Here is a 17,547-nt window from a genome sequence, read left to right as displayed (position 1 = left end):
GAAAGGGAATACCAAAATTTAGAGTCACAGCGTAAAAAAAACAAACAACTACAAAAGCAATACTTACGAAACTGTTTGGTGTAAGTGAACTGAATACCTCATGGGGTGAATGGGAAAGGGGGAGGAGGGAGGGGTTATGAACAACAAGGTAACTAACAATCCAAGAAATGTATCCAATGCCTAACGTATGAAACTGTAACCTCTCTGTAAATCAGTTTGATATTAAAAATTTGAAAACAAAAGAAAATAGAAAGATCATTCAACAAATAAATAAAATTAAAAGCTGGTTCTTTGAGAAAATAAATAAAAATGACAGACCCCTTGCAAGACTTACAAAAAAAAGAAGAGAAGAGACTCATACCCATAAGATCAGTGACTCCACCAGAAAAATAACAACAAATACACACAATATTCAAACAATCATAAGGAACTATTTCCAGAACTTCTACTCAATTAAAACAATAGTTTTTTTTAAAAATGGATCAATTCTTAGAGAAGTATAAACTGCCCAAACTGAATCAAGAAGAAATATAGCAAATAAATAAACCAAAAACTTACAGGGTGATACAGGAGGTAATTAAGAGCATCCCAACAAAGAAAAGCCCAGGCCCTGATGAATTCACCAATGAATTCTACAAAACCTTTAGTGAGGAGCTAATACCAATACTTCTCAAACTCTTCCATGAAATAGAAAGAGAGGGAGAAATCCCAAACTCATTCTATGAAGCTAATATTATACTCATCCCCAAACCAGGCAAAGACCCAACAGAAAAAGAGAACTACAGACCAATATCACTAATGAACACAGACGCAAAGCTCCTCTACAAAATATTAGCTAACAGGATCCAGAAACTGATCAAGAAAATTATACATCATGACCAAGTAGGCTTCCTCACACAGATACAAGGATGGTTCAACATCCACAAATCAATAAATGTAATTCACCACATTAACAGAGCTAAGACCAAGATCCATATCATCAGCTTCAGCCAATGCCCAAAAAGCCTTTGACAAAATACAACATCCGTACATGTTATAAGCCCTGGAGAGAACAGGAATAGAGGGAACATTCTTTTTTGTTTAAATTTTTATTGTCAAACTGATGTACCGAGAGGTTACAGTTTCATACGTTAGGCATTGGATACATTTCCTGTACTGTTTGTTACCTACTCCCTCATTTCCTCCTCCCCCTCCCCCTTTCCTTTTCCCCCCAATGAGTTGTTCAGTTCTTTTACACCAAACAGTTTTGCAAGTATTGCTTTTGTAGTCATTTGTCTTTTTTATCCTGTATCTCTCGATTTTGGTATTCCCTTTCAGTTTCCTAGTTCTAATCTTTTGAGGTCACTAATCTGAAGATGAGAACACCACCCGCATGATTTAATCTATACCCATTGGCCCCATTTCCAAATACCATCCCATTTGAGTTTCACCTTCTAGGTATGAATATTAAAAGGGACAAATACGCCTTCCATTATAAACTTTTCATTGGAGGTACAGTTGTATGTTAAAGTTTTCTATTTTAGCATTTTATTTCTAGAATTATTTTTCTCTCAAATACAAACTCTGTAATCAGTAAATTTTTTTGCCTCCCCATTCCTCAAAAGATCTATCATATAGTGGCTCAAACATTAGAGTGCTATCCTTGAGCAAAAAAGCCAAGTATCAGTCCTAAATTGAAGCCCCAGTACGCCCCCCGCCAAAGTCTACTAGACTTCTATGTCTGTGAATTTGGCCCATTTGAGGCATCTCATGAAAGCAGTGTCATATTTACCATTTTGTGACTACTTTACTTCAATTAGCATGTTTTCTTTTTTTAAATTAAATTTTTATTGTCAAACTGAGGTACAGAGAGGTTGCAGTTTCATACTGTAGGCATTAAATACATTTCTTGTAGTGTGTGTTACCTCCTTGGAGGGAACATTCTTTAAAACAATAAAAACCATATACAACAGACCAACTGCTAATATCATATTAAATGGGGAGAAATTAAAACCATTCCCCCTAAACTCAGGAACAAGACAAGGATGCCCACTCTCCCCACTTCTTTTCAACGTAGTTCTGGAATACCTAACCAGAGCAATAATGCAAGAGGAGGGCATCAAAGGGATCCACAATGGCAAAGAAGAAATCAAACTATCCCTATTCGCAGATGACATGATCTTATATCTGAAGGACCCAAAAAAACTCAGTCCCCAAAACCTTAGACCTAATAAACCATTTTGGCAAAGTAACAGGATACAAAATCAATCCACAAAAGTCAGCAGCTTTACTGTACACCGGCAATGTACAAGCAGAAACGAAAATTATGGAAATAATACCATTTACCAATACCAATAACTAAAAAAAGAATAAATTACCTTGGGATCAACCTAACTAAAGACGTGAATTACCTATTTAATGAGAACTATAAACTAAAAAGGGAAATCAAAGAGGACACAAGGAGATGGAAAGACCTCCCATGCTCATTGGTAGGCAGAATCAATATAATGAAAAAGGCCATATTGCCCAAATTGTAATACAAATTCAATGCAATCCCCATCAAGATCCCAGCTGCATTACTCACTGAAATAGAGAAAGTAACCCATAAATTCATATGGAACAGCAAAAGACCTAGAATAGCCAAAGCAATTCTAGGCAAAAGATGCAGTGCAGGAGCTATCACAACACCAGATTTCAAGCTCTATTATAGAGCCATCATAACAAAAACAGACTATTTGTATAGAAACAGACCTGAAGACCAATGGAATAGAATAGAAGACCCAGAAATGAAGCTGCATTCTTATAGTCAGCTGATATTTGACAAAGGAGCTAAAGACATTCAATGGGGAAAAAAAACATAGCCTCTTCAACTACTGGTGCTGGGAAAACTGGGCACCCATATGTAGAAAACTCTAAGTAGACCCTAGCCTATCTCCATGCACCAAGATCAACTCAAAATGGATCAAGGACCTCAATATCAGACCTGAATCCTTGAAACTACTGAAGGACAGTGTAGGAAAGATGCTAGAACTTACAGACACAGGAAGGAACTTCCTGCATATAATTCCAGAGGCACAAGAGATAGGGGAGAGTCACAACAAATGGAACTACTACTAAATAAAAGTTTCTGCACGGCTAAAGATATAGCCACCAAACTAGAAAGACAGCCAACCATATGGGAAAGGATCTTCACCAGAACAGCAACAGACAAGGGCCTAATATCTGTCATCTACAGAGAACTCAAAAAACTAACCCCCTCCAATCCCAGTAAACCGATTATGAATTGGGCAAAGGAGCTAAAGAGAGACTTCACGGGAGAATAGATAAAAATGGCAAAGAAACATATGAGGAAATGTTCAACATCCCTGGCAGTAAAGGAAATGCAAATAAAAACAACCCTGAGATACCACCTCACTCCAATTATAATGGCCTATACTCTGAACTCAGGCAACAACAAATGCTACAGGGGGTTCTGGAAAGGGGAACCCTTCTCCAGTTTTGGTGGGAGTGAAATTTAGTATAAGCACGTTGGAGGACAGTATGGAGGTTCCTCAAAAAGCTCAACATAGACCTAACCTATGACTCATCCGTACCACTCCTAGGTATCTATCCTAAACAACAGGCCTCAAGATATCAAAAAGACATCTGCACTTCCATGTTAATTGCTGCACAATTCACAATAGCCAAAATATGGAAACAACCCAGATGCCCCCCCCCCACAGATGAATGGATCAAAAAAATATGGTACCTATACATAAGAGAATACTACATCGCGATTAGAAATGGTGAAATATTGGTATTCGCAGGGAAATGTTCAGAACTTGAACAAATAATGTTGAGCGAGAAAAGCCTAGAACACAGAAAACAAAGGGGCATGATCTCCTTGATATATGACTGTTAAGGTGGGGGGAGGGGGAGATAGAAGAGACCAGGTCTGCAAAACCAAAAACTTGTTGTCAAATGCTATTTTCCACAGGTTTGGGTCAGCGACATTACATTGTGTAACTAAAACCAACAACTACTAAACATAAAAAGGTCTAAAGTAGACCTTTCAGTGGAGCACAATAGCTCAAAAGCTATGTATGTATGTTCATATAAGACAAGGATAAGCAAACTCTGTTGTTGACGTTATATTTAAAGTTCTAGGTGAATTTCCTTTGGCGTATGACACGTGGCTACTTTATATGTTTTTGGTACACTGGGTATTGTATATATGCCCACCTGACCTAGGGAAGGGAAAGAAGAATGAGGGTGTAAGATATCACAAGAAATGTACTCACTGCCATATTAAGTAACTGTTCCTCTTTTGCACAACACCTTGTCAACACAATTTAATAAATAAATAAATGAATGAATGAAAAAAAAGATAAATGGAGAGTCCAAGTTTCTTCAGAAAAGTAATCTAGAGTATGAGGACGTAAGACAAAGAATAATACGTGAATGCCATGATGCAACTGTAAGTTAATTAAAGAATTTATGACTTCCACAAACAGAAAGGTGAATGAACTCCAATAGAGGGGAAAAGAGTCCAATGAAAAGATAGCTACTCAGCGAGCTTACAGACAGAGCTTACAGATAGCATTCAGAACCAAATTAATGAAGTAAAGAAGTCCATACAGGACCTAAGAGAAAATTATACCATAGACATGGAAGCCATCAAGAAAGTCCACTCAGAAGGAAAGGAGATAAGAAAGCAAGTAGCTAACCTACAGAGCAGATTGTATGATGCAGCAGATCGAATCTCAGGAACTGAAGATTCCCTAGAGTTTATGGAGAAAGAACAAAAACCATACAAAGTGAATCCAAATAGCAAGACAGATCACTTCAGGAGCTCCAAGATTCAATCAGGAAGCACAATACAAGGATAATTGGTATTAAGGAAAACCTAGAGAAGGAAGTTAATTGAATAGGGAACATGTTTAACCAAATATTAGCTAAGAATTTCCCAAACATCCAGAAGGATAGGCCTATCCAGGTACAAGAAGCATTTGGTACCCCAAACAGACCAGACCAGAATAGGACTTCCCATCGACACATTGTAATCCAAACAGGATCAATACAGACCAAGGAAAGAATCCTCAAAGTTGTTAGGGAAAAGAAAACACTCACATTTAGAGGAAAACCAATCATAATTACTCCAGATTTTTCAGCAGAGACCATGAAAGCAAGGAGAGCCTGTAATGAGGTATGCTATACCCTAAAGAAAAGTAATTGTCAATGAAGGACTCTGTACCCATCTCAACTGTCATTCTCACCTCTCATTCTTCCACAGCAAGGAAAAATTGTAACAATTTATCTCCACCAAACGAACATTACAGAATATCCTCAAAGATTTCCTACACATTGAAAATCACCAAGACCACAATGAAGACAGAGAAAAGATTCCTAATTATAAATCCAGATTATTAGAGCGATAAACGGGAAGACACAGGCTCTACAAAGACAGACACAATGGAAAGAACAATCAGCTCTCAATCCTAACTCTCAATAATAATCGACTTAAGCTTCCAATTAAACAGCATCGATTAACAAGTTGGATCAAAAATCAAGATACATCTTTTTGCCCCCGTAAGAAGGCCAGACGTGCAATCTTAGTGTCATATAAAATTGACTTCAAATTAAACACAGTAAAATGAGACGAAGATGGTTACTAAAACTAATAAAGGGATCTCTCCTACAGGAGGACATAACCATCCTAAACATCTATACACCAAATACAGGAGTACCTACCTTCTTATTTTTTTTTTGAATTTTTATTATCAAACTGATGTACAGAGAGGTTACAGTTTCATACGTTAGGTATTGGATACATTTCTTGTACTGTTAGTTACCTTGTCCCTCATACCCCCCTACCCCCCTTTCCCTTTCCCCCCCTGAGGTGTTCAGTTCACTTACACCAAACAGTTTTGCAAGTATTGCTTTTGTAGTCGTTTGTCTTTTTTTTACCCTGTGTCTCTCAATTTTGGTATTTCATTTCAATTTCCTAGTTCCAATACCAGTATGCATGGTTTCCAATATACTCAGATAAGATTACAGAGATAGTGTAGAGTACCTACCTTCTTTAAACAACTTCTACTGACTCTCAAAACATTCATGGATCCAAATACATTGATTGTTGGAGACTTTAACATACCACTGTCACCTCTGGACAGATCAGCAGGCCAAAATCTAGCAAAGAAATGAATAGTGCTTCCAGGAAGCTGGCAGGGGAGCAGCAGAACACTAGCTAAACTCCCTGCGACATCCCAGTTTTACCATTCCAGAGAAACTTTTACTCCTAGAAAGACAGCCCAAGTAAGATATAACAGCATAGGCATTCTGGCCAGAAAGGGACTTTGCTGGCATGAAAACACAGATTTGAGCTCTGGGTTGCATCCTGCCATCATAACAGTGCCGGCACCAGCACAGCGCCCAGCATACCGCACACTTAAAGCACACAGCTGTGACCAGGAAGAAATCCTCCCAATGGTGGCAAACAGATGCGGATCCCAGGCTGAGCACAGCTGAGCCAAAATTGCAGAGAAAGCATGAGTATGCCACGAAAGACATTCTCACTTGCTCCCACAGAGCAGCTTCTGGAATCTAGCCCTTCCCCCACTGCCAGAGCAAAGCGCCATCTTTGACACTGGCATAGGGTCAGAACAGACTGGAACTATGGTAGGCCAGGGGAAAGTGAAGACAAAGGGGCCATCTTTGAAAAGGACAGGAGGGACTAACCATTGAGAGTCAGCTCTGCCCAGGAGAACGACCCCTGCCCAGGTGGGAGGTTCCCCCCCCCCCCCCGGCTCCCAGCTCACAGACTCAGGTAAACACAGCCAGAGGTGCCCCGCCCCACCCCACCCCACTGACTCAGTGGTTGATGACTTGCTGGCAGCCAGAATTTCTAAATTCAAACTGTAGCAGCGTTCAGCTATTGGCAGCACAGAACAATCAGAAGGGAGAGTAAATAGTTCCTGAGACAGATAAATGGTCCCATCACAGAGGAAGGCCAATTCCCAGCAGGAAATGAAGCTGAATTACACAGCCAGCTCCACCCAGGTAAAGGTTGCCCCACCCAGGAGGGAGGAACTTTTCCCAGGCAAAGGACTCTCAGCCAGGTAATCCAGGCCAGAGGGGCCCCATCCTGCTGAGTCCACAGCCTATTCAGAGCCAGGCATTAAAGGCAGCAGCCCCACAGCAGACGGGAGGAGCCATGGATCCTGAGACTGTTCAGCATCCCTCATCTACAGAGGACACCCAAGTCCTACCTGCAAACTGTGCGAACACAGAGTCCCAGAATTTAACTGACATGGCAGGGTCAGAGCAGATCCACCACCTGCAAACTGAAAGCAAGTCAAAACAGCCAAGTAGCAGGAAAATAGACTATAGACCATTGCAAGGAAACCAGAGACTGGAGAGAACCCACCCAAACAAGGAAGACTCATTTTTTTAAAACATTTTTTAACCTTTTTAATTTTACATTCTTCACTTTTGAGAATTCATTTGCTTTTTGTTTTCGGTTTTTATTTGTTTGTTTTATTGGGATTTTGGTGGGTGGTTTTCTGTGTTTCGTGTGTTTTCATTCAAGTATTTTTTCTTTATTTCTCTCTTCACATTCTCTTTGTTTGTTTGTTTTTGGCCAGTCCTGGGCCTTGGATTCAGGGCCTGAACACTGCCCCTGGCTTCCTTTTGCTCAAGGCTAGCACTCTGCCACTTGAGCCACAGCGCCACTTCTGGCCGTTTTCTGTATATGTGGTGCTGGGGAATCGAACCTAGGGCCTCATGTATATGAGGCAAGCTCTCTTGCCACTAGGCCATATCCCCAGCCCACATTCTCTTTTGAAAATTACTTTCCTATGACTAACACCTCCACAATTTTCTGATGACTTTCCATTGTCTATCATTTTAACCTCAATCCTTCTACAAATTCTACTCTTCTCCACTTTTAGACTTCACTGAAACTAAATCAAAATCATCACCATCCCCATTTATTTTACTCTATTCTCTTCACTACCCCTAACTTACCTTCGTAAACTTAGTTCCAGGATATCCAGACTTCAGTGACCCCTGGTTATCTGATAGAGGGTATCCCTGTTCAATCCTAGTGAATCAAAGGGTTCATAGAGAAATCCAACCAGTCCAAAAAGAATATAAAAACAAAAATTGCTCACAAGGTTATAATGGGAAATAAGTAATTACTGAATAGAGGGCTCAGGGTTGATTGTTATATTAAAATTGTATTCTTTGGGGAAACCAAATCAGACATTATATAAAAGAAAAAAGACAGGCAAGGTATCTGTATATAATTGTGAACTTCTAAGATTTAATCAACAGTATTTGGTAAAGTCTGCTTTGGGTCTTACACAGTGCTCACAGGTGCTTGTAGATAGACATTCCCACTCCAAATGAGTAAAAGAAGCACAAGAAAGGTGGCAAACAATAGAGTCTCATCTCCAACTCAAACAAGCAGGAAGCAGAGCAGTCAATCAAAAACCTAGAAGAGAATGCTCAAAATGCTATACAAAGTCTACTTATTAAAATGTTAAGTGAATAGTCTGAATCTCTTCAGTCAACTATTCTAGAGCATGAGTAGGCAGCCAAAAATTAATAGAGAATTTCATGGCCTCCACAAATAGAAAGATAAATGAACTTCAAGAGTCAAATGAAAAGATAGCTACTGAGCTAAAAGGTTTGAGAGACAGCACTCAGAACCAAATTAATGAAGTAAAGAAGTCCATGCAGGACCTAAGAGAAAATTATAGCAAAGACATGGAAATCATCAGGAAGACCAGTCAGAAGGAAAAGAGATTCGAAATGAAGCAGAGGATCGAATCTCAGGAACTGAAAATTCCCAAGAATCTATGGAGAAAGATCAAAAAACAATACAAAACCAATCCAATTGGCAAAAAAGATCACTCCAGGAGCTGCAAGATACAATCAGGAAGCCCAATTTAAGGCTTATAAGTATCCAATAAGTATCCAGGAAAACCTAGAGACATCCTCAGAAAATCCACAAATAAGTACTACACAGGAGAAATAATCTAGTTCACAATACATACAGAGAAGTGAACCCTAAATAGAAAAACAGAATATTAGATCAAGAATTGGAAAGACACAGATCTTAACAAGATAGCTATAATGAAAGGAAAACACAATAATCTCACAATCCTGTCACCATTAATGGACTTAATTCTCCAATCAAAAGATGGAGGCTCATAAGTTGGATCAAAAATCAAGATCCACCTTTCTTCTGCCTCCAAGAGACACATCTATCCAGCAAAAGTAAACATCTTCTAAATGTGAAAGGCTCGAATAAAATCTACCAAGCAAACGGCCCCCATAAGCAGGCTGGAGTTGCAATCCTAGTATCAGATAAATTGACTTCAAATTAGAAATGGTTAGAAGAGACAAAGAAGGTTACTACATACTAATAAATGGATCTCTCCTTCACGAGGATATAACCATCCCACATATCTACACCCCAAATAAAGGAGCACCAAACTTCATCAAACAAACACTACTGACTCTAAAAACACTAATAGACACAAACACATTGATAGTTGGAGATTTTAAGACTCCATTTTCACCTCTGGACAGACCAACATGCCAAAAACTGAACAAAGAAACCACAACTAAACATCTGCAGAGATCAATAGACTTAACCGACAGCTACACAATATTTCATCCAACAACACCAGAATATACATTCTTTTCAGCAGCATATGGAACATTCTCCAAAATAGATCACATCTTAGGGCACAAAGAAAATTTATACAAATTCAGAAGTATCGAAATCATTCCCTGCCTTCTCTCAGACCACAATGAAATAAAATTAGAGCTCAACTCAAACAGCCACTACAGAAAATCCTACAATTCATGGAGACTAAACAACACACTACTGAACCATCAAATGTTTATGGAATTCAACCAAGATGAGTACACAAAGTACCAGCTCCTTTGGGACACAGCAAAGGCAGTACTGAAAGGGAAATTTATATTTCTGAGTGCCTACACCAACAAACTAGAGAAACACCAACTCAACAACATAAGGAAGCACCTCAAGCTCCTCGAAAAAGAACGACAAGACAAACTCCAAATTAATAGACAGAAGCATATAATTAAAATCAAATCCATCGAAAGAATCAACAAAACAAAGAGCTGGTTCTTTGAAAAAATTAATAAGATAGACCCCTAGCAAATCTGGCCATAAAACAAAGGCAGCACACGCAAATAAACAAGATCAGAGATGAAACAGGTAACATCACCACACAAACAACCAAAATTTAGAACACAATAAGGGACTCTTTTGCAAACCTTTATGCCAACAAATTTGAGAACCTGGAAGATATGGCCCAGAAGGATTCACAGCAGAATTCTACAATGCCTTCAAAACAGAACTCACACCAATATTTCTCAAAATCTTCAATAAAATTGAAGGAGAATGTTCACTACCACATTCTATGAAGCCATCCCAAAACCAGGCAGGGACTCATCACAGAACGAGAACTATAGACTGATTTCCCTGATGAACATTGAGGAAAAATTTCTCAACAAAATTGTGGCCAATCAACTTCAACATTTCATCAAAAAAATCATACACCATGATCAAACTGGATTCATTCCAATGATGCAAAGTTGGTTCACTATACGCAAATCAATTAAAGTAATCCACCACATCAACCAGACCAAGGTAAAGAATCACATAGAAAAAAATCATAGTAAGTGTAGTGAGCCAGACACAAAGAAATCTGGACTCTATGGTCTCCGCCATAGGGAATAATTAACAGAAGTTTAAGCTAGTCACAGCACAGGATCGCAAGAACCTAATAACTATGCCCCTATGAACGCATAAGATGATGCTAAGTGAAATGAACTCCATGTTATGGAAACACTGTTATATCATTATTGTAATTACTGTCAACATGCCATGAAAGGGATTATCAAATCGAGAGACTAAGGATAAAATGACAAACGACTCCAAAAGCAATACTTGCAAAACCATTTGGTGTAATCCAACTGAACAACTCATGGGGGGAGATGGTAAGGTGTAGGAGGGAGGGGGAATGAAGAAGGACGTAACAAACAGTAAAAAAATGTAACCAAGGCCTAACATATGAAACTGTAACCCCTCTGTACATCAATTTTACAATAAATAAGAAAAAAAAAACTAGCAAAGAAAGCTCAGAACAAAACAACTGCATAGACCATCTAGACTTAACCGAAATCAACAGAATATTTCATCCAGCAACACCAGAATGTACATTCTTCTTGGCAGCACATGTAACATTCTCCAAAGTAGAACACAAAGTAAATCTGCACAAATTCAGAAACACTGAAATCATTAAAAATTAGCTCAACACCAAATGCCACCAAAACCTTACATCTCATGGAAACTGAACAATACATTGCTGACCCCCCATTGATTCACTGAGGAGGAAATCAGAACATCTGAAGGCACAAAGAAAATCTGTACAAATTCAGAAGTATCGAACTCATTCCTTGAATTCTCTCAGACCACAGTGGAATAAAATTACAGGTCAACACAATCGGCCACTACAAAAAATGTTACAATCCATGGAGACTAAACAACACATTGCTGAATCATCAGGGAGTCATTGAAAGAATTAGAACAGAAATTAAAATGTTTATGGAATTAAACAAAGATAGCACACAAAGTACCAGTTCCTTTGGGACACAGCAAACAGTACTAAGCAGAAAATTTATATCTCTGAGTGCCTACATCAACGAACTGCAAAAATATCAATTTAACAAATTAATGAAGCAGCTTAAGCTCCTTGAAAGAGAACAAAAAGCCAAAGACCAAGCAAATAGACAGAAGAAAATAATTAAAATCAAATCATAATTAAACGACTTAGAGTAAAAAAAAATTGAAAGAATCAACAAAACGAAGAGTAGGTTCTGTTAAAAAATTAACAAGATAGACAGACCCCTTGCAAATCTGATAAAAAAAAGAAAGGGAACACACCCAAATAAATAAGATCAGAGATGAAACAGGTAACATCACCACAGAAACAACCAAAATTCACAACACCATAAGGGACTATTTTGCAAACTTTTATGCCAACAAATCAAGAACCTGGATAAAAGGACGATTTCCTAGCAAAAAGTGAAGCCCCGAAACTCAACCATGAAGATTTAAACTTTCTAAACAGATTCATATCCAGCATTGAAATAGAAAGAGTGATCAGACATCTCCCATCCAAGAAAAGCCCAGGTTCAGACGGATTCACAGCAGAATTCTGTAAGGCCTTGAAACAGAACTCACACCAATATTTCTCAAACTCATCAATGAAATTCTAGAGAAAGTTCACTACCAAACATGTTCTATGATGCCAGTATAACCGTCATCCCAAAACTAGGCAGGGGCTTATCAAGGGAAGAGAACTATAGATCGATTTCCCTGATGAACATCTATAAACAAAATTCTCAACAAAATTCTGGCCTACCAACCTCAACAAGTCATCAAAAAATGATACAATATGACCGAACTGGATTCATCCCCGGTATACAGAGCTGGTTCAATGTGTGCTAGTCAATCAACATAATCCACCACAGCAACAGGTGCAAGGTCAAGAATCACATGATTAATTCGCTAGATGCAGAAAAAGCATTTAATAAAAATCCAGCACCCATTTATTATAAAAGCTTTGGAGAAACTAGGATTCCAGGGAACATTCTTGAATATAATTAAGGCTGTCTATGACAAACCAACAGCAAACATTACCCTTAATGGGGAAAAGCTAAAGCCATCTCCTCTAAAATCAGGAGCAAGACAAGGTTATCCACTCTCCCCCTCCTCTTCAACAGTGTACTACAATTCCTAGCCAGAGCAATAAGGCAAGAGGAAGACATAAAGGGGTCCAAATAGGAAAAGATGAAGTCAGACTTTCTCTTTGCAGATGACATGATCTTGTATCAAAGAACCCCATAGATGCTACTCCCAAGCTACTTGAGCTGACCCAAAACTTTGGCAAAATAGCAGGATATAAAATAAACCCTCAAAAATCAATGGCCGTTCTATATGCCAATGACCTGAAGACCAAGGCCAAAATCAGGAAAGCAAATCCCTTTGAAATAGCCTGAAAAAACATAAAATACGTAGGAATAACCTTAACCAAACAAGTGAAAGGCCTCTATGATGAGAACTTTAAAAACATGAAAAACAAAATTAAGGCAGAACTAAGGGAATGGAAAAACCTCCCATGCTCCTGGATTGGGAGGATCAATACTGTCAAAATGGCAAAATTACCAAAGGGTATCTACAAATTCAGTGCAATAAACATTAATATACCAACACCATTTTTATTTTACTGAAATAGAGGAAGCAATCCAGAAATTCATATGGAACAATAAGAGACCCCGAATACTAAAAACAATCCTAAGTAGAAAGAACAGCTCTGGAGTAATTACAATACCAAACTTCAAGCTGTATTACAAATCTATAGTAATTAAAAACAAAAAAACAAAAAAACAAACAACAGACTTCCAGGAGGACGGCAGAGGAGCAGCAGAGCACTGGCTGAGCTCCCTCCGACATCACAGTTTTCTCACCCCATAGAAACTTTTACTCCTAGAAAGACAGCCAGAGTAAGTTCTAACAGTACAGGGATTCTGGCCAGGATGGAAAAATCATCTTTGCTAGTCTGAAAACACAGATTTGAACTCTGGGCGGCGTCCCGCCACCGTGCCAGTGCCGGCGCCAGCACAGCACCCAGCACAGCGACCCGCACTCTGCGCAGCTAAAGCACACAGCGGAGACCAGGGAGAAATACTCCAGATGGCGGCTGAGCACGGATGACCTCAAATCGCAGAGAAAGCTTGAGTACCCCACGAAAGATATTCTCACTCATACCCACAGAGCAGCTTCTGGAAGGTAGCACTTCCCCCACCACCAGAGCAAAGCACCATCTTTGCCACTGGCATAGGGTCAGACCAGACTGGAACTAAAACGGGCCTGGGGAAAGCAAGGACAAAGGAGCCATCTTTGAAAAGGGCAAGAGGGATCGATCAGTGAGAGCCAGCTCTGCCCAGGAGAACGCCCCCTGCCCAGGCAGGAGGTGCATCCTGGGCCGCGGCTTAGCCAGAGGTGTCCTGACCTGCCAGCCAGAATTTCTAAATTTAAAGCAAAAGCGGCGAGCAGCTACTGGCAGAACGGAAACACCAGACGGGGGGAATAAACAGTTTCGGAGACAGTTAAATGGTCCTGTCACAGAGGAAGCCCAATTCTCAGCCCGAAACAGAGCTGCATTCCATAGCCACCTCCACCGAGGAGACCTCCCTGCCCAGGAGGGAGGAACCTCTTCAAGGCAAGCAACTTTCAGCTGGGTAAACCAGGCCAGAGGCACCCCACCCTGCTGAGTCCACAGCCTATTAAAAGCCAGGCATTAAAGGCCGAGGTCACACAGCAGACAGAGGAGTCACAGTTTCCGAGTCTGCTCATGTCCCCATCTACAGAGGACACCCAAGGCCTACCTGCAAGCTGTGCGAACCACAAAGACCCAGGATTACACCAACAGGGGAGAAGGGTCAGAACAGATCCACCCACTGCAAACTGAAAGCAAGTCAAACCAGCCAATCAGGAAAATAGACTGCAGACCATCGCAAGGAAACCAGAGACTGGGGAAAGACCACCCAAACAAGGAGGACTCCATTTTTTAACTTTTCAAACATTTTTTAAACTTTTTTAAAAATTCTTTTAAAATTGTTTCACTTATGAAACATCATTGGTATTTTTGTTTCCATTTTATCTGTTTGTTTTATCAAGTATTTTGTTTGTTTTGGTTTTTGGTTTTTCTGTTTTTTTGTTTTTTTTCTTTTTAAAATAATTTTTCTGTTTTGTGCATCTGTCTTCGGTATTTTTACTTTATTTCTCTCTTTGCGTTCTCTTTCTTTAAAAATTACTTTCCTATGAATAACACCTCCACTCTTTTCTGCTAACTCTACATTGTCTATCTATCATTTTAACCTTGTTCTCTCTACTGATTCTACTCTTCTCCACATTTCCATGTCACTGAAACTAAACCAAAATCACCATCCCCACCCCCCAGTACATTTTACTCTGTTCTCGTTACTACCTCTTACTTACCCTCCTCACTTACTGCCTGGACCTCCAGGTTGAATTGATTCCTGGTTATTGGATAGAGAGTATTCCTGATTAATAAGAGTGAATCAAAGGGGTTCATAGAGAAAGCCAGTTCTAAAAGGACTTAATATAAGAAGAAGAATTGCTTATAGGGTTGTAACAGTAAATAAGTAACTACTGAATACAGGGTCCAGGATCAGTTGTTATACTGAAATTGTATTCATTAGGAACACCAAATCTAATTTTATAGACATGTATACAAGGTATCTGTATATTATTGTGAACTTATAAGATTTACACAACAGTGCTTGGTAAGGGTTGCTTTGGGTCTTAAACGGTGCTCACAGGTGTTTGTAGATTGGCATTCCCAATCCAAATGGGCAGAAGAAACACAAGAAAGATGGCAAACAATGGAGTCTTTTCTCCCACTCAAAATGAACAGGAAATAGAGCAGTGAATAAAGACATAGAAGATAACCCCCAAAATGCTCTACAAAGTCTACTGATAAACATGATAAATGAAAAGTTTGAATGTGTTCAGTCAATTATTCTACAGCGTGAGAAGACAAAGCAAAAATTAATGGAGAATTTCATGGCCTCAATAGAAAGATAAATGAACTTCAAGAGTCAAATGAAAAGTTAGCTACGCAGGTAAAGGATTTGAGAGACAGCACTCAAACCCAAATTAATGAAGTAAAGAAGTCCATGAAAGACCTAAGAGATGACATGGAAATCATCAGGAAAGAACTGTTGGAAGGAAAAGAGATTCAAAATCAAGTAGCTAGCCTACAGTCCTGACTAACTGAAGCAGAGGATCGAATCTCAGGAGCTGAAGATTCCCTACATTCTATGGAGAAAGATCAAAAATCAATACAAATCCAGTCCAATCAACAAAACAGATTGCTACAGGAGATTCAAGACAATATCAGGAATCCTAATTTAAGGATAATAGGTATTAAGGAAAACTTGAAGAAAGAAGATAATGGGATAGGCAACCTATTTAACAGAATATTAGCTGATAACTTCCCAAATATACAGAAGGAAAGACATGTACAGATACAAGAAGCATTTAGAACTCCAAACCAACCAGACAAGAATAGGACATCCCACCTACACATTGTGATAAAAAAAGGATCAGTAGAGTAAAAGGAAAGAATCCTTAAAGCGGTTAAGGAGAAGAAAATAAGCACACATAAAGGAAAAGTAATCAGAATTACCCCAGACTTCTCAGCAGAGACCATGAAAGCAAGGAGAACCTGGAATGAAGGATACCAAACACTAAATAAACATAACTACCTGCCAAGAATTCTGTCCCCATCCAAACTCTCATTCATAGCTGAAGATCAAATAAAAGTCTTCTATAGTAAGGAAAAACTGAAACAATATATCTCCACAAAACCAGCTACAGAAAATCCTCAAAAATGTACTATACAGGGAAAATAATCAAGATCCCAATACAGACAGAGAAATGAACCCTGAATAGTTAACATCAGATCAAGAAACAGGAAGACACAGCTGTTAACAAGATAGTGATAATGAAGGTTACAAACGATCATCTCCCAATCCTAACTCTCAACATTAATGGACTTAATTCTCCAATCAAATGACATAGGATCATAAGTTGGATCTAAAATCAAGATCCATCTTTCTGCTGCCTCCAAGAGCCACATCTATCAAGCAAAAGTAAACATCTTCTAAAAGTGAAAGACTGGAATCTAATCTATCAAGCAAATGGCCCCCATAAGCAGGCTGGAGTTGCAATCCTAGTATCAGACAAAATTGACTTCAAATTAAAAAAGGTAAGAAGAGACAAAGAAGGTTACTACACACTAATAAAGGGATCTCTCCTACAGGAAGATATAACCATTCTAAATATCTACACACCAAATGCAGGAGCACCCAACTTCATAAAAAAAAACACTACAGACTCTAAAAACTATCATAGACCCAAACACATTGATAGTTGGGGACTCTAACACTCCACTATCACCTCTGGAAAGATCAACACGCCAAAAACTGAACAAAGAAACCATAGAACTAAATAATTGCATAGACCAACTAGACTTAACCGACATCTACAGAATATTCTACCCAGCAACAACAGAATACACATTCTTCCCTGCAGAACATGGAACATTCTCCAAAATAGATCACATCTTAGGGCACAAAGAAAATCTGTACAAATTTAGAAGTATCAAAACCATTCCCTGAATTCTCTCAGACCACAATGGAATAAAATTACAGCTCAACTCAAACAGCCACCATAGAAAAGCCTACAGTTCATGGAGACTAAAGAACACACTGCTGAACCATTAGTGGGTCATTGAAGAAATTAAAACGGAAATTCAAATGTTTATGGAATTCAACCAAGATGAGGACACAAAGTACCACCTCCTTTGGGACACAACAAAGGCAGTATTCAGAGGAAAATTTATATCTCTGAGTGCATTCACCAACAAACTGGAGAAACAGCAACTCAATACTTGA

At 39.0% G+C, this 17,547-nt stretch overlaps 1 pseudogene; it reads right to left on the bottom strand.

Annotated features, from left to right (window-relative positions):
* Nucleotides 1-6,868: 6,868 nt before the first annotated feature.
* Nucleotides 6,869-17,547, bottom strand: part of LOC125357907 — a 29,508-nt pseudogene continuing 18,829 nt past the window's right edge.

This window comes from Perognathus longimembris, chromosome 10 (genome assembly GCF_023159225.1).
Source record: "Perognathus longimembris pacificus isolate PPM17 chromosome 10, ASM2315922v1, whole genome shotgun sequence".
Lineage (NCBI taxonomy): Eukaryota > Metazoa > Chordata > Mammalia > Rodentia > Heteromyidae > Perognathus > Perognathus longimembris.
The sequence above is the reverse complement of the archived record's forward strand: the minus strand, read 5'-3'. Positions and strand labels throughout refer to the sequence as shown.